The following is a 27339-nucleotide window of genomic DNA, read 5'->3' on the forward strand; positions in this document are numbered from 1 at the left end:
AAGTGGACTGGTGCAGCTGCTTCTGATGTTCCATGCTACATCACCTGGGCTCAGGTCCAATTTCACTGGCACTTCCAATGTACGCTGACAAAATCCCACCTTGAGTGCCTGCCACTTCTCTCTACTTTTTGCTTCAACGTTATCTCTGAAGCCACAGATGCTCACTCAGCCTTAACAAGGAGCTGGTCATTAGACAGAAGAGTTAACACCATTGAAGGCAAATCTCAACCAAAGAGTAAACACTGGTCTCTCACTCTTTTTGAAGCAGCAGTTCTGTGGTATGTTCTATTGGGTTCTTAGTATCCCCAGTGAGATAGATACATGGTGGCGCACAGTGACGACCTGCATAATAAGGCTCCTTTGATGGCTTTTCTCCTTCCTTCTTTTACGACCCTCTCTCCTTCATACCACCTTCTCAAATAAACTACATGAATCGAAGTCTTTGTCTCAAGCTCTAGTTTTGGAAGAACCCATACTAAGACCTCTGGAATATTAAAACCTTCAAGCATGCAAATGTAAATTTAAGTGGCTTCCTCCTTCTCCTTTTGTAAAACAAAATAAAAACAAGATGGTGTTTAGGCTTCTGAATTTCATCATTTACTGAAAATTTCAACTCTTCAAATATTGGCAACAAGCTTATATTACTTCATATTTGCAAAACTGGACTTAAGACTTCTTTTTTTAAATTTTTTTTAACATCTTTATTGGTGTATAATTGCTTTACAATGTTGTGTTTGTTTCTGCTGTATAACAAAGTGAATCAGCTATACGTATACATGTATCCCCATATCCCTTCCCTCTTGTGTCTCCCTCCCACCCTCCCTATCCCAACCCTCTAGGTGGTCACAAAGCACTGAGCTGACCTCCCCGTGCAATGCAGCTGCTTCCCACTAGCTATCTATTCTACATTTGGTAGTGTATATATGTCAATGTTATTCTCTCATTTCATCCCAGCTTACCCTTCCCCCTCCCCATGTCCTCAAGTCCATTCTCTACATCTGCGTCTTTATTCCTGTCCTGCTCCTATGTTCATCAGAACTTTTTTTTGTTTTTTTAGATTCCATATATATGTGTTAGCATATAATATTTGTTTTTCTCCTTCTGATTTACCTCACTCTGTACGACAGACTCTAAGTCCATCCACCTCATTACAAATAACTCAATTTCGTTTATTTTTATGGCTGAGTAATATCCCATTGTATATATGTGCTGCATCTTCTTTATCCATTCATCTGATGATGGACACTTAGGTTGCTTTCATGTCCTGGCTATTGTAAATAGTGCTGCAATGAATATTGTGGTTCATGACTCTTTTTGAATTATGATTTTCTCAGGATATATACCCAGTAGTGGGATTGCTGGGTCATATGGTAGTTCTATTTTTAGTTTTTTAAGGAACCTCAAAGGAAACAAACAAGATGAAAAGACAACCCTCAGAATGGGAGAAAATATTTGCAAATGAAGCAACCGACAAAGGATTAATCTCCAAAATATACAAGCAGCTCATACAGCTCAATGTCAAAACAACAAACAACCCAATCCTAAAATGGGCAGAAGACCTAAATAAACATTTCTCCAAAGAAGATATACAGATTTCCAACAAACACATGGAAGGATGCTCAACATCATTAATCATTAGAGAAATGCAAATCAAAACTACAATGAGGTATCACCTCACACTGGTCAGAATGGCCATCACCAAGAAGCCTACAAACAACAAATGCTGGAGAGGGTGTGGAGAAAAGGGAACCCTCATGCACTGTTGGTGGAAAGACTTCTTTTAGAATGTTGGAAGATCCCCGAAGGGGTTCTGTCATCTACAAACATTAGATGTGCATTCTTTCTCTATGAGTAGAGTTATACCATTCCACTGTACTTTAATGCAGTGCATAGATAAGCCCTTGGCTCTAAAAATATTGACATTATTACATTTTATCTTCATCCTGATTGAACTACCTACCTTAGTTCAAATACCACCTCTAAAATCTACCACTGTTCAATGCTCAGTCTTAAAATAGCTAGTCTCTGGTAGACCACAAAGAGTTTCACCCTGCATTTGTACAGTTCAGCCCTCTGCCAAAGACCTATGGGAATCATGTATAAACTTCTGTGCTCTTTTCCTGCATATCTTTCTCCTCCCTAGTTCCTGCCCTAAAAATTCAGCTAATTTGTCAGCTCCAAAATCTAATCTCTGCCCCTTCAGCTCAGTTTTATTGTCTTGATATGATAGGACGCCTTACTAGTTGCATTGTAATCAGGAGAATACCCCAGGAAGAAAACTCAGGCAAATGTGGGGCTTACTTTATTTTTCTTCTTTCAGGAATAAAACTTTTGTGTGACCTGTTTTCCAGTGGAGGTTGAAATAGTTGCCTTGTGCATTTTGTCTTTTTCATGGCTGGTTGCAGCATGAGGGCAAGTTCAGTGTCAGTTATCCAGTCATGGAGAGTAGTGGAAATTACAGTTATGGCATATTACAATGTAAAATGTTATCAAAACCCTATTTGCCTTTTTATATATTTGTAGTACCCTCTATGTGGTGACAGTCATCTCACAATACTTTTTAAGAAACAAATAGATCTCTAGACTTAATTTTTTGCATTCAGAATTTTTTGTAGTTCTGTTGACAAGTCCTTCCCTGATCTTTATTTCCTGAGTTCAGTTAAAGATGGCTGATTTGGCCTTGCTACAAGGTCAAGATTTAATTATCCTTTGTTGCTTTGTTTTATATTTTTACTATCATTCATTTATTTTTTTCCCATTTGCATATGAGAAATAGTTGCCTCTTCCGATCTTGAATGTTTCAGAATTTCTGGGTGGTCCACATTCTTGTTTATCTCCTTGCAACTTTCCTACTCCCCCCACTCCAGTTCTTTTCTCAGATCATCTCCTTTTACAATCTCATCAAATGCAGTCAATAATAACTAGGCACGCTAATAGCATCTGTTGCCCAACCTCTTCATGTTGAAATATAAACTGACTTTTGGTATTTTTTTGTCATTTGGCACTTATACTAAATATTTCACTACTGCATACCATGTGCTGTTATTTTCCAACCTCTAACTGTAGTTTTCTCACCATGTTCCATCTGTCTTAAAATCAAAGTCACATCATTTATTTTTTTAATTGTTATTATAGCAGCACCCCACTTCTAGTACTAATTTCTGTGTCAAGTTTTCTATATGTAATGTTTCTTGAAACACACAATCCTAAAATCTCAGTGGATTTTTTTACAGTAGTGTTTTCCCTTATCCAATATGTACAAGCTGCATGTCAGCTGTAGTTCTTGATGTTCTCTTTAGGAACCAGGATGAAAAACCAGTACTTATCTGTGACAATGCCATAATGATGTAGCAATGAGAAAAAGATATGATGAAATCATGAAATGCTTCTTTAAATTTCCACTCAGAAGTAACAAAGTCATTTACACGTACATTTCATTTTCCAATCCATTAATCTAACCAAGCCCAACATAAATGAAATGAAAACTATAATCCTTACATAGCTGAGATTCTGTGGTGAAGGACCTTGCATGAAGGGGCCCAGACAGAAAGACATTGTATATTTTGAATGGTAATTCAATGTATCACGCCAGATTTATGTTTCAAAATGATCTCTTTGGTTGATGTGTTGAAAACAAAGTTTAAGAAGGCAAGGTAGAAGCAAGGAGATCTGTAATCCAGGTAAGAGAGAATGAAGGCTTAAAAAGAGTTGTGGCAAGAGCTGAAGATGAGGTTGTTTTCTGGATATGTTTTTAGGGAAGAGTCGGTGGGATTTATTGATTTATTACTTATTAAGCATGTGTGAAAAATAGGACACAAGATGACATAAAGGTTTGGGCCTAGGCTTAGATTTCATAGTACCCAGACTTAGTCAAACTGCAAGGTCTAAGAACCCAGTCCTCAAGACTATCCTTGACTTCTGACATCAACTGCAAGGCTATACAGTTCCAAAAACCAACTTCAGATTTGGTAATCTGCTAGGAGTCACAGAACTCACTGGAAAGCTATGCTACTCACAACATTAGTATATTATAGGGAAAAGAGGCAGATTAAATTCAGCCAAATGAAGAGCATTAGGTAGAGTCTGACAGGGTTCCATATGCAAAGCTTTCACTGTCCTTTCTTATGGAGTCAGAATGCATTACACTAGTGGCTTCAATTTATGACAATACACACAGGGTCCTGCCAATGGGGAAGCTTACCTGATCTTTGGTGTTGAGTTTTTAACTGGGGCTCCTTTATTTGGTCATGATAGATTGGTTGCCCATGTGGTTGATTTTAGAGGTCAACTGACAACATGTGAACTAAAAGCCCTTACCCTAAATCACATGGCTTGTCTTACTGATATAGTCATTCTACACTCTACCAGCTGATATATTCAGTCCTTTGCCCAAATAAAGATAGTCCTATCAGGTATTAGAAGCCAAAGGCAAAGGGAAGACCTTTCTTTGGGCAAGTCCAAGTTATTTTCTACATACATGCTTATTTTCAAACTAATTATTCTGTCCAGAGAGACTGCATTGCCCTGTGTTTTCAGAACAATCATACCTCTCACCCCAGACGAGTCAGAGTGCCATCAGCTTTATGAATTACATTTCTGCAACACAAGACAACAGTGGAATAAATCTTGTTGAGACAACCATAATATTGAGAACTAGTGTTATAAAAGAAATCAAAAAGGTAATTTGATAGAAAGCAATGGCTGATTAGGTGATTTGTAATTTAATAGACTTATGCTAAATGGCTTTGTGAGGAGGGGGCATAATCTGAGTCTTGAAGAATAAGAACTGAAAATCGAAGAGAAGAAAAAATTTCAACATGAGTAAAGAAAAAAATTAGAATAAAAAATGAAGCAAGTATGGCTGGAGCACAGTAAACTAGGATTGAGAAGTATGAGATTAAAATGGAAATGGAAGTAGAAATCAGATTATGCAGGGCTGTAACAGACACCGTGAGTGCCCATACATCTTGAACCCTACCATTTCTGTGTTTTCAGACTTGCAGAGGCTATATCTACATTTCTGTGCCTGGGAGCTTTTTGTGCCAGCTAGAGGTATGTAGAATACTACCCACACTCCATCACTCTTCAAACAGTGACTAAGAAAATATGCATCCATTTTACCTCCCTTCTGAAGGTTGGGAGAGCTGGAAATCCTGTGATGTATTGCTTATACTATTTCCTAAAGTGAACCCACTTAGCGAAGTTCCAGTCTTCCTTCTTTTCTCTGAATTTTCACGTACACTTTCTTGGCTCTTTTCCTTTCTGGTACTGTGTCCCTACTCATCTACAAGCATTTCCAGTACTTCAAAAAAAAAATTACAAAGCAAACAACTCTTACTTGCACTTGAATTCTTGCCCCTGAGTTTGCTACAGAGGGAATCCAAAGTAACACAAAGACAGAAAAAAAAGGAAAACGATGGAAGGATTTTAAACAATGGAATAACAATATCTAACAAATATTTCAAAAAATTACTCTGATCTCTGTGTGGAAAAGGCATTAATGGAGACGAGATAAAAGTAGAAGCAGAGACCCTTGAGAGTTGTTGCAATACCTGGATAAAAGATGATAGTGATTTGGAAGTGTGTAAGGACAGAGGATATAAATGGAATCAGGAAACTCAAAATATATTTTGGAGATAGAATTGACAAGACTGCTTGTTGGGTTGGATATGCTGGGTTTAGACAATGGAAAAATCAGTATTGATTCCCACATTGTTTGGTGATTTTACTTTATGAGATGACAAACTCAAGGTGGAGGAAATTAATAAATTACTTAATTTGGTGGGAGTGATCAAGGGCTTCATTTTGGGCATATTTAGTTTGCCTAATAAGACACTTAATTGGAGAGGTCAAGAAGGCATCTGAACATATGTTTAGTACTAGGAGGAAAGAGCTAGGCTAGAGATTTAAATTAGGGATCCATCAACTTATAGATGCTATTCAAAGTCATTGGACTGGATGAGATCATCTACAAAATAAGAGGAAAAGAAGTAAATTAACACATTATTCTATAAATAGTTTTAGATAAGTAGCTTTCTTGGCATTCTATAAATTAACAGTTTAAATATGAATAAATTAAATCAAAGAGAATTAGAAGAAAATATGCATAATATCATATACACTGGAAGTGAAGGTCCTTATAGACAATACCATAATCAGAAAGTATAAAGAGTTTGGACCATAAAAGTAAAAAACATAAAAAAGTGTACATCAGAAAAAGATCTCAAAGTAATATCATTGAAAGAAAGATATCACAATAAGAAAATAGTTTTATTCCATTTCTCTCTGTATATAGTTATTTATTTATACACGTGATCCTTATGAATATACAAGAAGTCAAACATTTAGATAGAAAAAAAGACATACAATATGAACAAAAACTAATGAAAAGAAGAAATTTAAATCTCTGACAACCATATTAAAAACATAAATAAATAAAACCTGCATTATGCTGGCAAAAGAAGACATAGAAATTAATCAATTAGTCAATACTTTACCTATCAAAATGTAAAAGTTTTAAAATGATAATGTCATATGTTGGCAAGTTTACAGAATAATATACTCTCTGATTCTTCAATCATGAGTATATTATGGTCCAATTTTCTGGATGACAATTTTAGAATGGTCTTAATCAAAAGTCTCATTGCTCTGATACTGCTGTTCTCTTCTAGTAATTATCCCCCCAAATAATTTAAAATACTTATATTTTAAAAATTTACCTAGTGAGGATAAAGCAAGAGAGGTACTGTGGTAAACTTGGGATTTATATATTTTCTTTGAGGGATATGAAGATAAGATTCCTAGTTATCATTTTGATATCAATAATGGTGGTCAAATCCCTCACACTTCCAGGGTTAAACCTCACAGAGATTGTGACGGAGTTGTACTCAGAAATATACAACTTAAAAGTATGTGGAAGAAGAAACAACTTGAAGAAACAAGGATGCTGTGACAGATTCTGAAAAGGGAAGCTTCTCAGAATGATGCTGATGGTTTCCCTTTGGGATACAATTTTAGGCATTTTGATTTCTAGTTACAATAAAAGGTTAATGAGGTCAGGAGAATTTAAACAATGAATGGCTAATGCCAATAGATTTAACTTTCTAGAGCTTTGCAAGGTTTGATTAGTTCTTAATGCAATAAATACTTCGAGGAATTAATATTCTATTGAACGTGTGAGGAATAAGCAAATTTGAGTTTTTCTAATTCATACTCAATTTCATAAAATCACCACATAGCTAACATCTAAAAACGCACAAACTCAGAATAGAGTTTGTGTTACGTTTTAATTATTTTATCTCAAATTAATTCCATACCTAAGCAAATAATAAAAGCTTTTAATGCACAAGTGTTTGCCAAACTGTTAAACTCTTCGATATTCTTTGTCTCATTCAACACATAATAAATATTTATCGTGTGTTGTGTACACTTCTGTGAACAACTTGCAATTAAATTATTGCTAGACTAAACAAATTATTTTGACTCACAGTTAATCCTTAAATTATTAAATACTTTGTTTCTAAACTGTATATATAATTTATACTTGTAATTAAATGTATTTGAACAAATCAAAAGCATAGCAAACAGAATACTGGTAATACTTTTCTTTCCTACACATATTCTTTGAAGATAAATGTCTCCAGAATAATTTGCTTTCTCTGCTTTAACAATTGAGAATCTCATTTAAATAAACCAAGGGCTTCCCTGGTGGTGCAGTGGTTGAGAGTCCGCCTGCCGATGCAGGGGACACGGGTTCGTGTCCCGGTCCGGGAAGATCCCACATGCCGCGGATCGGCTGGGCCCGTGAGCCATGGTCGCTGAGCCTGCGCGTCCAGAGCCTGTGCTCCGCAACGGGAAAGGCCACAACAGTGAGAGGCCCACGTACCACAAAAAAAAAAAAAAAAAAAAAAAGTCATAAAATAAAATAAACCAAAGTCTTATAGGTAAATGCTACTCAAATATTAATTAATGATTGAGGGGAAAATTTAAAGTGATTTTTAAAAAATTACTGTAGATCTCTGAATCTGCATAAAATACTCCACATAAAATATTATTTTTATGCAGAGCTAACATGTATGGCATATGTTTATGAACTGCACAAAGGAACAAGACAAATAAGGCTCATAGAGGCTGAAATCCACTAAAACCTCTGCTAGGCTAGGCCATATGGGAGACAGTACATTTCCCTGGGGTGAAAGTTCATGAAATGAGCCATGTATGCTAGAGTTGGTCTTGATTTGATGCCTTTTTGTGCTTTGCAGCATAATTACAAGTTGAGTACATAGAATTTTTTCCCCAAACCATTTTGAGGATAAGTTGCCAGCTGGATATGCTATCATGTCTTAATATTTTAGTGTCTCTTTCCTACAAACAGGGACTTTCTCCTATGTAACCACTGTATGAGCGGGAAATTAACATTGATACTTCACTATGAGCTAATAATCCTCAGATGACTCAAGTTGCACTAAATGTCCCCAGAATGTTCAGAATTGCACATTGTCTTTAGTTGTCAAGTCCTTTTTGTCTCCTTCACTCTGAGACATTTTCTCAAATATTACTCAGCTATAAAAGAAGAAATAAGTAATGCCATTTTCAGCTACATGGATGAACCTACAGATTATCATACTAAGTAAGTCAGACAGAGAAAGAACAACATCATATGATATTGCTTACATGTGTAGTCTAAAAAATACTATACCAATGAACTTATTTACAGAACAGAAATCGATTCACAGACATAGAAAATAAACTTATGGTTAACAAAGAGGGAATGGGCGAGGGATAAATTGGGAGTTTGGGATTAAAATATACACACTACTATATATAAAATAGATAACCAACAAGGACCTACTATATAGCACAGAGAACTATAGTTAATATAACTTATAATGAAAAAGAATCTAAAAAAGAATATATATGTATATAAAACAATCACTTTGCTGTATACCAGAAACTAACACAACATTGTATATCAATGATATTTCAATAAAATTTATTTAAAAATCATATGTATGTTCTGAGAAAGTTGAAGCTATGTAAATATCCATTCCTCATCAAACTTTTGTTTTATTTATTTATTAATTTGCATTAATATAGACTCAAGGTCCGTACCCTATTTTATTTAAGGGGTTATAATCCACTACTATATTTTGGTATTCATATTGACAGAGTTTTGACCAGTTGGAACCTCTGCATACTGGCTCCTGTGTACTTTATTATATCCCATTATCCTTTGAGCACTTTCATGCTTTGGGACACAATAGAATAGTCCAGATCAATCTTATGATTTTCCTGCCTCAACCCCTATTTAAAAGATTTCAGTGCTTGTTGTACTTACAGCTGTGGGAGTGTCACTACCAGGCTCTCTCAATGGTGAAAGTTAGGGTACAGTTTTATATCTATTTATAAATGTTGAAATATTTGTACCACTACCTTCATGCCCAATCCAAAGTTACAAAGCTAATTCAAGTTTATTTTCTGTCAATTATCTTTAATACATGTATATTAATTAACAAGCAGTATTTAACCAATCTCACATTGCTACCACTATCCCCCCCACTAGGAATAACCCCCTTCATCACATTGGTGTTTTGACAATTTATGCTAGGCCACCACTCTCATGGGACATACTTGTTCGTTTTGCTGTAGCGCTGACAACCCACACCAAGACAACCATCTACATGAACACCACGCAGACAGCTCAGACTCTGAAAGCCTTGGCCAGGCCAGCTCTCCCATTTGACGTCTGCCTCACACCTCTCAGCCCTAATAGGTCATGCTAGGGTGTCCCCTGTAGAGATACGCTCCCCAGCGTAATTGAGCTCTGATACCCCAGGCCGGTTTGGTCCTTTCCATGAAGGTCCTGCTTGCACTTCTCAAATGTTAAGACCCCACTGTCCTCCTGCGCCACCTCCAGCCTCACGCAACTACCCACCACATACACCCACACACACTGCACAGCTAGCCTCCCTTCTCTGCTCAAGCACTGACGGCCTGTGCTAGGTAAGCACCTACATGGACACGCTTCTTGCCCCACCACAGCTCCTTCCCACTGTTTCAGCCATGGATGCTCACCTTGTGCAAACAGTTTTAGGGCTGAATTATTCAGAAGGAGAAGGGAAGAATAAAGAGAGACAGATGGAAAGCTTCTGTTTGTTTAAGTTAGGTGCAGAATGCTACATTAATTATACTCTTCACTTTATGATGTATCAACATCCATGGTAGAAGCTAAGCCCACATCTTGTTTTACTTATTTTTAATAATTTCATGATTCACTTTGTGTGTTAATCTGTTTATATTTTATTTTATTGAATGTTATATTTAAATTTTATTCCAAATTATGCATTTTCTCCATCTCTTTCTGTTTTTTATTTGTCCCACTATTTCTTGTGGCTTTTTAAAATGTTGCATTCTATATTTTAATTAACTGATAATTAAAATTTAACATCTGTTTTTAATACTCAAATTTTTCCTCTGTTGGCTTGGAAGTTTACTCATTTATTCTTTTCTCATAGTGATTATAAAATTGTACAATATTTGTGTATCAAAGTATAAGGCTACATTTTAACCTTCCTTCCACACAATACCGTAAAATACTTGGTTCCTCCTTTCAAACTTATTTGTTATTATTTTTCTTTATGTTAATTCTTTTTATGTAGCCTCTTTAAATGCCAGTTATTATTATAATATTATTATAATTATATAATAATAATATTATTATTTTATTATATAATAATTATATAATTATATTGCCCTTATATTATATTAAAAATTTTATTTAGAATGACCTTTATTTTTTGATAAATTTTTGTGCAACGTTTCTTCTTGCCTCTCAAATTTGTCTTTGCGATCATTTTCCTTTGTCTAAAGTCTAAATGTGTGCCAATATGCCTAGATGTAGGCTTAATTTTATTTTAGTTTTTCAGCTTGGTATAAAATGTTGAGAGAATGATTTGGATATTTAACAGTCATTTGTGTTTAAAAAAAAAATTGAAGGAGAAGTAAAATGCAATTTCTTTACTTGATAAGAAAATCTACTTATCCCTTACACAAATTTTTTTAAAACCACAGGAAGCATCATATTAATGATGAATGTTAGAAGCATTCTTTATTTAGGTCAGCCAAAAGACAAGGACGTCTGCTGTCACCACATCTAGTTCACATTATTTTGCGATTCCTGCACCATGCAATAAATCAAGAGAAGAAAAAAAAGTGTTAAAATCAGAAAGGTAGGAAAATTGCCATATTTTCTAGCAACACAATTGTTCATGCTGAAAATCAGTCTATTGGAATTAATAAATGGTCTGTAATTTCATGGATCCATGACTAATATACAAAATAATAGGTTTCTTACACATGAGCAAAAGCCATCAGACAAAATATAATAATAAAATTTATACAATTCACAACTGCAATAAGAACAAAAGTAGGACACTTAGAAATAAGTAAATAATAAAATCATGTGAAGCACTTGGGGAAATGTAAAATTTTATTTTTAAAATTCTTATGTGAGATTAAGAGGCTAAACTTTTTTCTTAGACAATTCTTATGAAGAAAGAAAAGAAAGAAAATGTGCCTTTTCAAATATCAGGAAATATTCTAATTGGTAATAATTAAAGTGGTTTGATCTCCTTACAGAGATACACAAAGTTAGCACTGGACTAGATTATAGAAGCCAGAAATAGCCTACCAGTCACTATTAAATTTTCTGTTCATATGGAAAAGTAATTAGATCCTTGTTTCTGGCCATTTAAAAATAAATTATCATTAAATTAAAGATATAAAAACATGAAAAGCAAGACAAAAACTCTGAAGAAAATGTAAGAGAATATTTTTATGTGTTTGTATAAGAAAGAATAAGGAAGGGTTTTACTCATTTGTATAGGAAGTATAGGGCAATATTTCCTCGACAAGACACTAAAAAAGGCAATGTGACAATTTTTATTTTAAAAAGACAGTCTTCTGCATAATAAAAGTCACTAAAACAAATTTAAAAGATTATTCTCTTTGGGGGGAAAATATATTTTAAAGATAATAAATGACAAAGGGTTAATCTCTATAAGAAGAGCCTCTTATCAGTAAATGAGAAAATGACAAATATACCAGTATAATAAAAGAGTAAAAGATGAATTGGCAGGTCACACAAGAGCACACTTGAAGCTCAATAAGCATAAAGCTGCTTTAATTTCACTAGTAAGCAGGTGAGTGAGGATCCTGAGTTCTGCAACTAGGCTTCCTAAATTCCAAAGCTGCTCAACCACTTCCTGGTTATGTAACTCTGGGCAAGTTATTTGTGGTTTTCGGTGTCCTCTTCACCCAAAACGAGAATGATAATGCCTCCTAACTTCACATATTTATTGTGAGAACTAAATGATGAGGACATGTAAAAGACTAGAGCAGCACTTGGAGCAAGGTGACAGCTCAATAAATGGTGCCTGTTAGTCTTGCTGTCAGGGAGGTCCTCAGGTAGAAGGAACAGGAATGTAGTCTTGTGAGTATGAAGTATGCAGTGAAGCCAAAGTATCTTGAGTAGAAAACACCACTTTGGAGAGAATGAAAAACTAGTTTAAAGGAACAATATTCCAGGAAAAAATATGATCAAGACAATACATAAAATAAAGCATTCATTTTAAAATTTAAAATATATACATCTCTATGTTGTGTTGGATTATGAGCATATACTAAATACATTAAAACATGATGGGGGAGGATACATACCAAATTCAGGTTAGCAGTTAGCTCTGAGCAGGACTGCAGGGGAATGGGTTAAGGAAAGAACTTCAGTGGCATAGGTAGCATTGTATTTCATAAATCAATCAGTCAATAAATAATAAATAAATGGACCTGTGGTAAATAAGTCAAAATGTCAACAATTGTTAAATCCAGATGCTGGAAACACAAATGTCTATTATTTATTGAAATTTTTTCTGTATGTTTAAATATTTCATAATTTCAAATTTTTTAAAATGGGTTGAATGCAGAGCACTATATTTGCATGCCTGGTAGAAATATTCTCCCTTTATTTTATAAATAGTTATTCATGTACATATTTTGACTCTGCTGCTAAATATAATTTCTTGACAACACAGCAATTTTTTTTTCTAAATTTTATCCCTTAGCTCTGAACACAGTGTTTGATACAGAACAAGGATGAAATAAAAGTTTGATGAATGAATGAGTGAATGTTTTACTGGGAACTTTGGCATTTAAAATTTTCAGTACAGACATCTGTAAATCATTCACAGAAACACCTACAAATGAACTTTTTTATTTGTTATAAATATAGGAAACAACCAAAGAAATATTTTTAAATGTTAAATTTCTACTTACAATATTGGAAGGGAAATAATTGTGTCTTCCAAACAAAATTCCTATGCTTTCTCTTCACTCTTTTTATTTTTTAAAAAAATGTTTTTTTCATTCATTTTTAAACTCTGTATTATACTTTTTTTATATTCTGACTCTCACAAAATTATTCTAGTATTATAGATAAATGTTCAGAAGTTCTGCAACCTTAATTGAATATCTAGGAGTCATCAGAGGGAAATAAATTAGAGGCTGCCAACAATGAAAGGGTTTTTAATTCTTTGATGAGTAATTTATGTTTTCCTCTCAAAAACAGCAAAGAATGTAGTATTTTTTCCTCAGGATCAGGTAGTTAATTATTTTTGGCTCTAAAATATTTGTTCATTTTTTTTTACTATAAGTTTATTTGTGCATTTTATGTTATTTTATTGACTCTCACTATAGAATCATGAAAAACTAATTAAAAAGAGGAAAACCTCCCAAAATGGAACAGAGCAGGAGAAAGAACTACTTTTGGAGAAAAGAGATGTTTCAGATTGGTTACACACACACACACACACACACACACACACACACACATGCAAGCTTAGTTTAATGAGAGGCACAAAACAATCCGATGAGACCTGAAGATTTGCTTCAGGAATAAGGATCTAAGATAATTTCTTACTGTTTTGCTTTGGGTTGTGTGTTCCTTTTCCAGTGAAAATATGTAAAAGAATCATCTGAGCACTAAACAATTTAAATGCAATCTTATTTTGTCTTTTAATTCCTTTTAAATGCTTATATGAAATTCAGATTTCTCTCAGTTTCTTTCTTGCTGTTTTCCTTTTATCACTTGTTCTGATATAATGTATAGAAATCCTACATATTTCTATGCAATTTCTACTAATAGTCTCATTCATTTACTTTACTATCTGTTATGATATTTCTTACTAAAAGAATAATTGGTGCTGTTAAAAATACTAGATTTAATTAATTGACACTATTCCTGATAATCCTATTATATTTTTTGTGTTGGTGAAACAAACAATAATTCATGGTACTAACCATCAAAAAAACAAAACTAGATCTGAGTATTTTGAATAAATCTATAGGGAAAATTTCAATGAAAGATTAAAAATTAATATTGCAAAGATTATATCTTACTTGAAATTTCTGTGTGTTCTTTAATAATAAGTTACCAGTTGCCAAAGGTGAATATGAATTCAGGAAAGATGAATGGAAAAAAATATGTAATTCATTTTGTGACTAATATAATCATTTAAAATATGTTCAGCCAGTTAAGATGAACTGTTAACTTATTTTACTTACATAATTTCATTTATACCTTTACTTATTGAATAAGTAATATATTTTTTAGCATAGTACAATGCATCAGTCACAGTTAAACACTGGGGTAGGAAGAGTTTAAGCCCCGTCTCTACTTCCAAGGAAGGACCATCAAGCAGGATCTAAGCCGATATGCTGGGAGAGAGTAAGGACAGTGTGTGTTTGCCTTAGTTTTTATCACAGTGCCTGATACATAGTTAGCACTCAATAAATACTTGCTAAAATACATCAATTAACAGAACAAAAGGTCCAGTAAGATTATGCCAAAGCGCTAGGAACAGAAAGAAAAGAGGGACTAATTCTGTCTGTGGTTGTCAAGAAGTGAAAAGGATGAGCTTGATCCCATGGTTGAGTTTGATCCCATAATTCAGTTTGAGAAGACAGAGCATTCTTCTTTGGTAGAATGTCTACCATCCATACCAAGTGATTCTTTTTGATGTGCCAATCATAGGAACATGATAACCCCTTACACACATATCCAGCCATCCACAGATGGGCACTTGTCCCAAGATTAGGCAATCAAACTCATTTTGGTAAATTGAATTTATAGAAGTCAAGTGAAACTGACATTAACAAAATGTTATTTTCACTTACAGAAATTTTGGTTTTGATACAGTGAGTTAGGGATTAGTAGCAGAGAAAGATGCGGCAGCATCACTAGAACTTCTAACAAGTTTTATCTCTCTATTTGGTACTTTTTAATAAGAAGGTTTAATGTTAAGACCTTGTAGTAAAACCTAATGAAGCAATTCATGGGTTAAAAGTTCCTTTTACATCTATTATCTCACAGAATCTTTAAAAATCTTCATGAAGTAATTTTAACATCTCTCAAAGATATCATCTCTCTTTTTTTATTCAAGAGGGCTTAGTCTGAGCTGTGGAAATAGCCCCCCTAATGACCTGCCTTCAGGATTCCAGCCCTCCCACTCTAAATTCCATCTCCTTAGTAACTACCAAAGTCCCAAAACACAACTTTAATCAAATTACTTAATGACTGCTCACTGACTATAGGTAAAAATCCAAATGATTTAGGATAAGCATCATCTCCTAAACTCCTGCTATAAAATGCAAGTTTCTTACATTCTGAACTATGGGAAATTTCACAAGCATGTCATGCTTATAATCATTAATTTTTTTCTATACTTCCCTGGGTTGTATTTTCTCTGCCTAGAACATGTGTAATAATATTTGTCACAGTGCAGTGAAATCTTTTGTTTACATTTTTAATTACCATACTGGATTAGATAGCATGTTCTACTTACCTCTTAACACCTGGACATAACACAATGCCTAGCAATTTGTTAGTGTTTAACACATGTTCATTGATTATGTTTCTTTCTCCACCATGATAAGAGTCAAGGAGATTAAGTGACTTGTTCAGCCTTCGTAAAAGAAGAGACCAATATTTAAACACAAGTCTTATGGTTCTAGTTTAAACTTGTTTGAATTTACCTCACTTCCCAAACACTGGCAGACCAGAAGTCTGCAGAAAATTAATGCCGAGGGAACAAGTAGCAGCTTTCTAGTAGTTTCACAGACTCAAACCATTTGTCACTGGGGATCAGGTAGAGGGGAGGATTGAAGAAGGAAAATAACCAAAGTTATGGCTCTTTGTACCACCATTTTCTGTCTAGCACTTGTATCAGTAAATTTTATATTAATTATGAACCAATGAAGGTAAACTGAATTTTTTTTTTCTAATTAGCTGTTAGTGTCATAGATGAATACTAACCCCAAAAAGTGACATTAACCTTATCTCTGCCCCAGCAAACACCCTTCTTTCTTTCTTTATTGCATATTTTTATTCTTATAAATAGGATCTTTTGGGTCTTAACAATTTAATTCATATGCCTTATGTGATATCTGAATGCTGACATTTTTTGGCGAAATTTCTTGTTTTCATTAATTGCCAGTAAAATGGCCCAGATTGAACTTATATCAAAAAAAATTCCAATTATCTCCAGATTTTTTGTATGGGAGGATCTTGGTCTTTTCACCTTAGTCAGATTTATTTTTGTACTTGGCAACTTTTTATGAACTTTTGAGTCTACACAGTTTCTCTTAGATGCTATTTATTTCATTATCATTCTGTATTCAAAAGAAAGAAAAGACAACCTTGCAAAATTAACTAAAAATATCTTGGTTTTAATTTTATAATAACTCCTGAACTGTGAAAATGTAAATATACTCAATTTATTATTTGACAACAAAGTGACTGATAAAGGCATTTATATCATTAATTATAAGTTTAAAATTTTGAGAAATTTTCCCATTGTGTAGATACTTGATGGCATGATTAGTAACAAAATTCAATGCATGTTATGACACAGAAGAACACAACTCACTAGAGAAATGTACAGGAAATGGAGCTGCCTTGGGGATTATATTAACTGTATTTCCTTATTTTCTGTATTTTTGATGCTCCAGCATTTGGAACTTTGATCCTGGAGACAGTGCCCCTCCCATTGCTAGTTAGTTCCTAGAGATAGCAAACAAATCCCCTGCCAATGCACTTTTTTTTTTTTTTTTTTTTTTTGCGGTACACGGGCCTCTCACTCTTGTGGCCTCTCCCGTTGCGGAGCCCAGGCTCCGGACGCGCAGGCTCAGCGACCATGGCTCACAGGCCCAGCCGCTCCGCGGCATGTGGGATCTTCCCGGACTGGGGCGCGAACCCGTGTTCCCTGCATCGGCAGGCGGACTCTCAACCACTCCGCCACCAGGGAAGACCCATGGGTACCTTTTTAACACATGGATGCTTATTATAATAATCTGAGGCATTTCAGCAGTATGTAAAAGAGAAGTAAGGGAGGTCACAAAAGGAATAAATGCACAGGATAAAGGATAGAGTATAGATGATCTCTAAAATTCTTTCCAGCTCTGAGATATTATTATTCTATGATTATAATACCCATAATTGGCTCTTAATTAATGTATCAGTTTTCACTTTCATAGAGCTATGTTAAAATACACAATAAACATACATATACTGAAATACTCTTAATACAAGTACCAGCAATAGATTTAAAAATGAATTTACTGTGTAAGGTTGTAACACCTAAAGTATGTGATTAAGTGTGATCTCAGGGAAGAGGGACATGGAATGGTTATGACTGATCTCTCAAGAAATTTGTGTATAAACGAAACATAAAGGAAATGATGGAGGCTCACTGAGGTAGCCTAGAAATCCAAGATGATAAACTTAAGTATTTTCTTAGGGGAGGTAACATGGCTTTCTGCAATGGAGCCTATTTAAGAGGTAAGCACCTAGAATAATTGTTGCAAGTGCTAATTCGTGAGCTGAGAACTAGAGTCCTCTCTGCACTTTGATTTTATTAACTCTTTCAGGAAGGGTTTGATCTTAGGTGAGGATGTAAAAATTGTACCCTTTAGTGGATTATAGTTAGAGACCTTAGTATCAAACTCATGTTATCTTAATACAGATGGTTACATATAGAAATGTTTATAGGTATGTGCATATGAACAGGTTAGTATACATTTATGCATTTCTTCACTCTGTCAGTTGAGAGGGCCTAAAAGAAACAATATGCCAGTAGTAAAGAGCATACCTGGTCCCTGGATCTTGGTTTCTAATGCCACTCTCCAATAAAACATACCAAGACCACTGGAAAAATGGCTGATTCTAAGACTCAGGTAGGAAATATGCAAGATGAGCCTAGAGCATCACTTAGTTCCAGAAATTAAGGAAGTAAATGAAAAAAATAACAATGCTAAGATATGTTAAAGGGACAAAGGAAGTAGATGAAAGAATTCATGATAGCCAAAGCTGGAACAGTTTGAGCAAGAGAATAAGGTAGTATTAGAGTGTAACCCGAAGTATAAAATAAGTATTAATGAATCATACTGAAGCAAAAGATTATCGAATAAATAAATAAATTGTGAAGAAGAAACAAATTCCAAGATACACCTCCCTCAAGGAGATACTGCATATTCCCCCATTCGCTTCATATTGGCTGTGCATAATAACTGTCTTCCAAAGAGTACAGAAAAAAAAAGAATAATTTTACAGTGGAGAAATCTGACAAACACTATCTCAGCCAGGTGATCAAGGTTAACATCAACAGTGAAAAGTCATGTTGATCATATATGCCTGTGATATTGTGATTTTTAATGAGGAATATATATTTGGTCTTTGTCTACAATTTTGCCACAAAACTCTTAAAACCCTTGGAGTTTCCAAAGTGTTGGAAGCCATAAAGGTATTTTTTTTGTTATGAGATAAACTTTGGGCCATCTAAGGATGGGGTGGGGGGAGCTGGTGGCCAGTGGACCCAACCCAGTGATTAGAGGGTTGCAACTTTGAGTCCCACCCCCAGACCTCTGGGGAGGGATGAGGGGCTGGAGATTGAGTTCAATCACCAATGGTCAGTGATTTAATCCACCCCTCCTACTTAATGAAGCTTCCATAAAACCCCAGAAGGGTGGGGTTCATAGAGTTTCCAGGTTAGTGAACAAGAGCACTTCCACATCATGCTGGCTGCAAACTCTACAAGAACTCTACAAGCTCATTGTTTTCAGGATCTTGCTCTATGTTTCTCTTCAGCTGGCTATTGATTCATATCCCTTGATACTCTTTGTAATAAACTGGTAATCTAGTGAGAAAACTGGTTTCCTGTGTTCTTTGAGCTGCTCTAGCAAATTAATGGAGCTCAAGGAAGGGGTTCTGGGAACCTCTGATTTATACCCAGTCCCTCAGAAGCACAGCTAACAACCTGGACTTGTGATTGGCATCTGAAGTGGGGGCAGTCTTATGGGACTAAGCCCTTAACCTATGGAATCTGATGCTATCTCCAGGTAGATAGTGTCAGAATTGAATTGAATTGTAAGATAGCCAGCTAAGGTCAGAGAATTGCCTGGTGGTGTGGGGAAAAAAGCCACACTAGTGTGGAACTAGGGTGCAGAACCATAGTACCCTTGATATGATTGATGAAAATGTGATCTTCCTCTCCCAGACACATAACCCCAGTCTAATCACGAGAAAAACATCATGCCAATACTAACTGAGGAACATTCTACAAAATACCCGACCTGTACTCCTCAAAACTGTCAAGGTCATAAAAAACAAAGAAAGTCTGAGAAGATGTCCCAGCCCAGAGGAGCCTAGGAGACTTGACTACTAAATATAACATGGTATCTTTCATAGAAACCTGGAACAATAAGAAGCTGTTAGGTAAAAACCAAGGAAATCTGCATTTCTACCAGCGAAGTACAAGGGTTCCAACTTCTCCACGTCCTTTCCTTGCTTTCTGGTGTTGTTTTGTTGCTATTGTTTTGTTTTTTTTATAATACATGTTTGGACAACTTGAAGTAATATCTCACTGTGGTTTTGATTTGCATTTCCCTGATGATTAGTGAATCTATTAGCCATTTGTATATCTTATTTGGAGAAATATCTATCCAAGTCCTTAGCCTAATTTTTAACCTGGTTATTAGGTTTCTTGTTATTGAATTGTATAAGTTACTTACATATTTTGGAAATTGACCTCATATCAGATATATGGTTTGCAAATATTTTCTTCCATTCTGTAGGTTGTCTTTTCACCCTGTTGACAGTTTCCTCTGCTTTGCAGAAGATTTTTAGTTTGATACAGTCTTGGAGGGGAAGAGTGTTTGTTTGTTTTGGCGATATTGGGGAGATTATTTTTGTGAATCTGTTAACTCCACTTATCCTGGCACTTATTCTCCACTTATCTCAGAGCTTCCCCTCAGTATGTCTCAGTAGGAAATGCTGCAGAGGTGCTAAGATGCCAAGACCCAAATCCCCTCACTTTTGTGGTCCCAAACATGGCCATAAAATTCCCAGGCAATTTATCCTTGTTTCAGGCATCTTTTTCTTCAACTCCATTGTAACATACAAATACCATCATTTTCTATGTATGCCTTTTGTGGAAAGGATAAAGAAGGAGGCCTTTTTGTGACAGTCTTTGGGAGAAGAAAGCTGGTCTTTAGCCTTGGTTTGCTTCTGTTAATAGTTTCACCCTAAGGAACAATTGTCTATATCTACTCTTGAGACAATTAAATTAATATTTTATCAGATAATAGATGACTCAGGTATTGATGGGGATGTACAATGTTAAAACTGAAAAGTATATTGTGATTTTCAGTTATTTGCTAAACGTATCCCAAACTCAAGACAACTCTCTAGCTGTCGAGTTTTGATTTCAGGGACATTATAAAATGTATTCTTTTAAGTTCAGGTTAACCAAAAAGGTTACCCAGTGGTTCTCGGATTCCTAAATAAACATACAATAAGCTAGACAGAAATTCTCAGGCTGTCCTTACAATACTGGCTGTTAACAACCACAATTAAGGCAGACTACATATCAATTATTATTTGTCTGGAACATCAACTTCCTTAAGCATAAAAGGAAGTGAGGCAGCCTGCTTTACTGTCTTCCCTCTTTAGCTAATTAGTACTGTTTTTAATGGCTTCATCTGCCCAGGATCAATTGTCTAATAGGAACAGTGCTCTGTCAGTTAACAAGGTGAGGAACTGTAGAACGTGATTATGTCTGGCTCCAAAATTGTGCTTTAAACAACACTAAAACAATCATGTGACAGAATAAATAGACTAATAGACCCAGGCAGTATTTTTGTCTAATTCTTGTACAAACTTAGTGTTCTAGTAACATTTATGGAAAAATAAAAAGGAAAGCATACGAGAAAGAAAAAAATGAAGGGAGATTTAAAGACAAACATAAGACCATATACACACAAACGTGCACCCCCCCCCATACACATATACATAGAGAGTCTCTAAAAACTTCAGTTAAGAAAGGAACCAAAAGTATTATAAACTCGTACTTAACGAGTATTACCATAAGGAATGTTGATGTGATGATGAGCCCTATTTTCCAAAAATGTTTTTTGCAAAAATAAACTGTACCGTGGTTGTGCTGATTGTAACATAAACTATGTTCATTTTCCGGTCAAAAAACACATTTCCAGTCAACCCAGTGAAGAAATGGGTACTGATGATATTCACCTGTATGCAAGTGGCTTTTAGAATCTCTTACCAGACTTATATAGCAATTTTGATTCTAGTAAATGTGCTAAACAATGGACTGTCTAATAAAGACATATCTGAAAATATTAATTTATACTATTCTTCCTAAGCTGATCTAGGACTGGGCTCATGGAATGAACCAAGACAAACTGAGATGACTGGCAGAGAGTAGTCATTATCCTGAGAGGTAGTATATGCAGTGGTTAAGGGCATGGGCTCAGGACCCACATTAACTGAGCTTAACACCACTATTTACTAGTTTGTGTAACTGGGGCAAGTTACTTTACTTCTATCTCAGTTTTCTTATCTGTAAAAAGGGGATGATATAAATAAGATTTTTATAAAGATTTAAGGAGTGACTCAGGAACTCAGAGAACAATCTGACACAAAGGAAGCATTACAGAAAGTTTAGCTATTATTAGGAGTATCAAAAAATACTTTATCTTGATCAATTAGTTGAACACAGGCACTGACAAAGGTATTTTCTGAGCCAATAACTCTCATCATGCCCCCTTTCTTCAGTTTATCAACAATGCAAGAAGAGTCTGATTTGCTCTAAAAATGTTACACCTTGAAATATGCCAATTCTCTAAAGCTGTGTTTTTCAAAGTGCTATCTACAGACCAGAAGTAGCAGCATTACCCAGGAACTTCTTAGATATTCACATTATCAAGCCCCATCTAGATCCTACTCAGTCAGAAACTTTGAGGGTGGAGTCAGCAATCTGTTGTAAAAAGCCTCCCGGATGATTCTGATGTATACTAACGTCTAGAACCGCTGGGCTAATACTCCAAAACTCCAGGCGTGTTTCTCCTCACTACGAAATAAATGAATTCTTAACTACTAAAAATACAGGTTTCTTATCAATGGAATAATATAGAATTGTTCAAAATAACTCAAATCTATCCTTGAATCCATGTTAATGTCAAGGGGTTTTAAAATCTTAAAAAAAAAGTCCAAAGCTATTAACCAAAATGCCTAGCTTTAGTTTGAAAATATTAACATCATCATGCAGAAGAAAAATTTTAGAGAAAAGGGAAGAAATAATTGAGTTATGAAGAAATAAGACATTAAAGGTGTGAATCAAACACTTTTTCTGCTTGGAGAGCTTACATGAGATATGGTATGTTACATAAATTGGTTTAAATAATTCTTATAACCCAGCTTTTCATTTTATTAATTAATTGTAAATAACTAATTGATTACTTATTAAACTCAGAGCCCAAGTTTTCTCCATTTTTATGAAACATTTAACATGTTTCTTTGGATGGTGCAATATAGTATACAAATGCCTATGACAATGTGGCATCTGTTGAACGTATCTGGCTTACAGAATTGCTTTATTTAAACTGACCAGTGTTTTGAAAATCAGGACATTTTTCATAAACATTAGAAATTCCAGCTTCTCTTGAAAAACTGTAAGATCTGCATTACCACAGATCTTTGCATTACCACAAGTGTTCTGTTCTCTAAGACTACGTAGCATCTGCTTTCTTGGGTGCTGAGTTTGACTGCCTCTAGCTCAGCTGACTTCAGTCATCAGACATCTGACCTTGTACCCTATCCTCAAACAAGCCTGGGACAGAAACCCTAAGCAAATGGCAGATCTCTTCCCAGGCTACCTATCTTCCCCGTGTCTCCACTGGTAAAATATTAAAATCTATCAAATAGAATTATTCCAATGGCTTGGGGGGTGGGGAAATAACGTGTAGACAAAATTTTAAATCTATCACTCTTAGCCTCATTACATGTATAGTCAAACAATGAAGCTATTATATCTCTGTAGATTTCCCTGAGCCTAACACAGAAGAGGGAATAGGTGTACAACTGAAAGTCTCTTCTGGAATCAATATCAACTGTAGGATTTATGCTTTGACATTGAAAACCTAGATTTGAAAACCTAGATTTCCACTTCAAAGTTAGAATTTTAAAAATGAGAACATTGGAAGAGATAAGTTAAATCCAAATGTATTAGGTATAAGGTAGTATAGATTTTATGAAAGTTTTTTTTTTTTCTAAAAAGAGAATTATTTGCTAGAAAAGACAGTTTAGATATCTCTGGAAACTTTGGTTTTAATGTTAGTCCAGCTGTGAGTGGCTTTGTGGATATGAACTAGTCATTTAACCTCTCAGGCCCTCAGAGTACTCTTCTATAAAATGAGGAGGCTGGACTGAGGTACCTTCCAGCTCTCAAAGTCTATTCTGTGATTCTAGGATGCTGGGGGCAGTCAATTCATTTCAGTTTTTTTGTATAAATGACATCCAGTGTCATGAAATAATGTATCAAGAGCAGCAGCAGGGTCCTTCTATCCTGAATTTGGTTTGAAGCCAGCAGATAAGGTTGCTTGAATTCATTTTCTTTCTTTGGTGAGGGGATAAGTTTGACGACCTAATGGGCCTTTTCCATCTCTTGTATCTTTGATGAGGCTACTAGGCCTCTACGTTGGGAACTGCAAAGAGTTACTGTGGTGAATTCCCCTTTGTAGTGATTTTTCTCTTTTTCATCATGTTTGACATTTTTGCAATTGTGCTTTGATTCAGATTATATCCGCTACGTAGCTCAGTGTGCTAGTGAGCTGAGACTTTGCTAAGATATAGATGCCCAAGTATAGAAATTGAAAATGACAAGCTCAAGTTCTGCCGCATGCTGTTTATATACATTATTTGAAGTAGCTGGGTGCAGTTCAGTGAAGTTCCATAGTGGTCATATGGACTTCAACAAAAAATAGTTACTTATTTTCTTTTATACTTATTTACTGGTAAATTACTACAATATCCCTTTCTTTTCTTTTCTCTTTTTTCTTTGAACAATTTCTAAGGTGCATATTCCCTGGCAGTCCATTTCAGGAAATAAAAATGGATATTCCATGAAAATGGACTTTAGTTATAAGGATATTTTGCTTCAAGCAAAGGGAAAATAAAAACATTTTAAATTCAGTTCTTTCAGCAAATAAAAGTTTGGGGAAAAGCAATCAAATTTGCTTTATACACTTCATCATTAAAAAATCATCTTTTACAGCTTTCTAAACAGTGGAGAATAGAAAAATACAACAAAGGTGGGAAATTATCCAGAAAATAAAGTAAAAACATTAAACAGAATTTTCATAGACAAAAAAAAGCCCAGTTTTGATACTGTTAATTCTGAAAATTATATGTATATATATAAGTATATATACACACACACACACACACACACACACACACACACATATATATATACACATACACACATACATACTTATACATTTGGACTAAACCCATACAAAGTTTGAATTTTACATGTTGCTTTCCAATGTTGTAAGTAATTTAGAAAATTCCTTTAATATTTCAGAGTCATTTCCAAAAACCGACTACAATGAATAAGAGAGGACATAAAAGGAAAAGCTTCAAGGAAGAGAAAGGAGAGTGAAGTTTGTAATTATTCTCCAAGATGAATCACAATTATGAAGTAATCTAAGAATCAAACATACCAAAGATGAAACAGTGGAAATTTTTCTTTTACCAACATTCTTCCTTAACAATAAAAATGATAAAAACACTAAATTTCCATTAACTGAGTTTGTGTTGTTCAGAAAGCATGATAAATTTGTTAATAGTAAATGAATCGAATGCAAGTCTCAAATACAATTACAGTTGCAAATAATTGTCAAATTCCTCCTCTATAAAAGTTATTTAAAATTTAAATAGGAAAACAATAAAATGTTTAAATTCTCTCTAAGTCACTTCAATGCTAACATGCTTAAATAAGATAAAAGCAATTTTAGTATTAAGTTTTTAGTTAGAAATAATATTAGGTAATAACAAGATTGTGAGCATGTGCGCGCGCGCGCGCGCACACACACACACACACACACACACACACACACACTAGCATACCCTGCCTGTTAACAAGCCATTGAAATTATGGTCCATTACTGTATGTTTTGAATTAAATTTTGACTTTTATTCTCCTTGCTTTAAAACAGAACTCCTTCTATTTATAAAGAAATATTTCTACTATAGGATAAACATGCATGTTAGAATTCAGATTCACTAGAAAGTGAAAGTAGTCTAGATGATGCTAATATTTAAATTAGGCAAGGAAGATATGCTTGACAAAGGAAGTTTCCACTGAGCCCCTCTTCCTCCACCCAGGTTTTTAAATTCAAGTAATGGTCAATTAATGGAATTTTCTATTGCGGTGAATACTAGTTCTTATTGTTAGTTTTTTATTCACTGGTCTGCTTGACACTGATTAACTTTTGCCAAGGGATTCCTTTTCTTTACACAAAGATGTGCATCAGAACAGATCTTCACATTGATAGAAACAGTGCATGAGCATTTAGTCAGTTATCTTTATTTCACACCAAAAAAATCATATTGCTCCAGCAGTGAGAAATAAGTTTCTTCAAGAGCAACAATGAACCAAATTATACTAAATCATTCTTTTGTAATTTTTAAACCCAAGCTCTTTTTAAATTTTATAGCATTAAATAATCTTAAAGCATGTTAAATGAATGTAGTCAACACACACTTCTAAATATCAGCTGTACAGGAAATGAAAATCCAAACAATTCAGCTAATAAACTCTTCCTACCCGTCACTAAAAAAAAAAAAAAAAAAAGGAATGATGAAGTAGAAGAAACACAACCATTCCAATTGGGTTATGTATCATCAAAGAAACATTTAGGAATACAATAAACATCTCAAATCAAAAGTTCAATAATAATACAAATAGATAAAGTGAAAAGGAATAATAAAGTGAGAGATAATTGAACTTGGGAGGAAAAAAGAAGAAAAGATAACAGAAATAAATATTAAACTAACAGATACCCCAAAACCAATAAGTTTTAAGGGAAACTTACTAAAAAGGATAGAATAGCAATTATAAAACAATAAGAATAAAAATAAAATAAAAAATAAATTAAAATGGTCAAACAGAAAATAGTCTAAAGGTTAACCAAAGAAGATCTAACATCTGCACAATTGGAGATTTTGGGAAAAAACAAACAAACAAACAAACAAACAAACAATGGAAGAGTAGTAATATTTTTAAACTATGATACAAGAAAAATCCCTGTAAATAAAATGAGAAATGTTGAAATGACAGTTTCTATGCTGCATAAAAATTAGCAAAAATTTAGCAGCTTAAAACAACACACAGTTTTTGTCTCACAGTTTCTGTGGGTCAAGATTCCAGGCATGGATTAGTGAGTCCTTGGCTCAGAGTCTCACAAGCTTACAACAAAAGCTATAGCTGTGTTCTCTTCTGGGAACTGGACTAGGGGGCAATGTTTGTTGGCAGAATTCATTTCCTTGCAGCTGTATGACTTCTTTATTGCTATTAGCCAGAGGCCTCTCTTGGACCCTAGAGACCACCCACATTACATGCTGCATGATATTCCCATAAGCATTTCACAACGTGGTAGTTTGCTTCTTCAAATCCAGCAGGAGAATAAGAAGTCTACTAGCAAAATGGTCTTATATACAATAACAAAGTCATGGGAGTGATAAAACATCAAGTTTCCAATATTCAATTGCTTAGAAGTCAGTCATGGACACCATTCACACTAGAAGTTGTATGAATACCAAATGGCAGGGACCATTGAAGAGGTGTCACATTAGGGTCTGTCTACCACAAAGGCCAAACTGATGTGAAAGATTCAACCAGTAACAATCTGAAACAAGCTGAAAATTCTTTT

Source organism: Delphinus delphis, chromosome 17 (genome assembly GCF_949987515.2).
Source record: "Delphinus delphis chromosome 17, mDelDel1.2, whole genome shotgun sequence".
NCBI classification, from domain to species: Eukaryota; Metazoa; Chordata; class Mammalia; order Artiodactyla; family Delphinidae; genus Delphinus; species Delphinus delphis.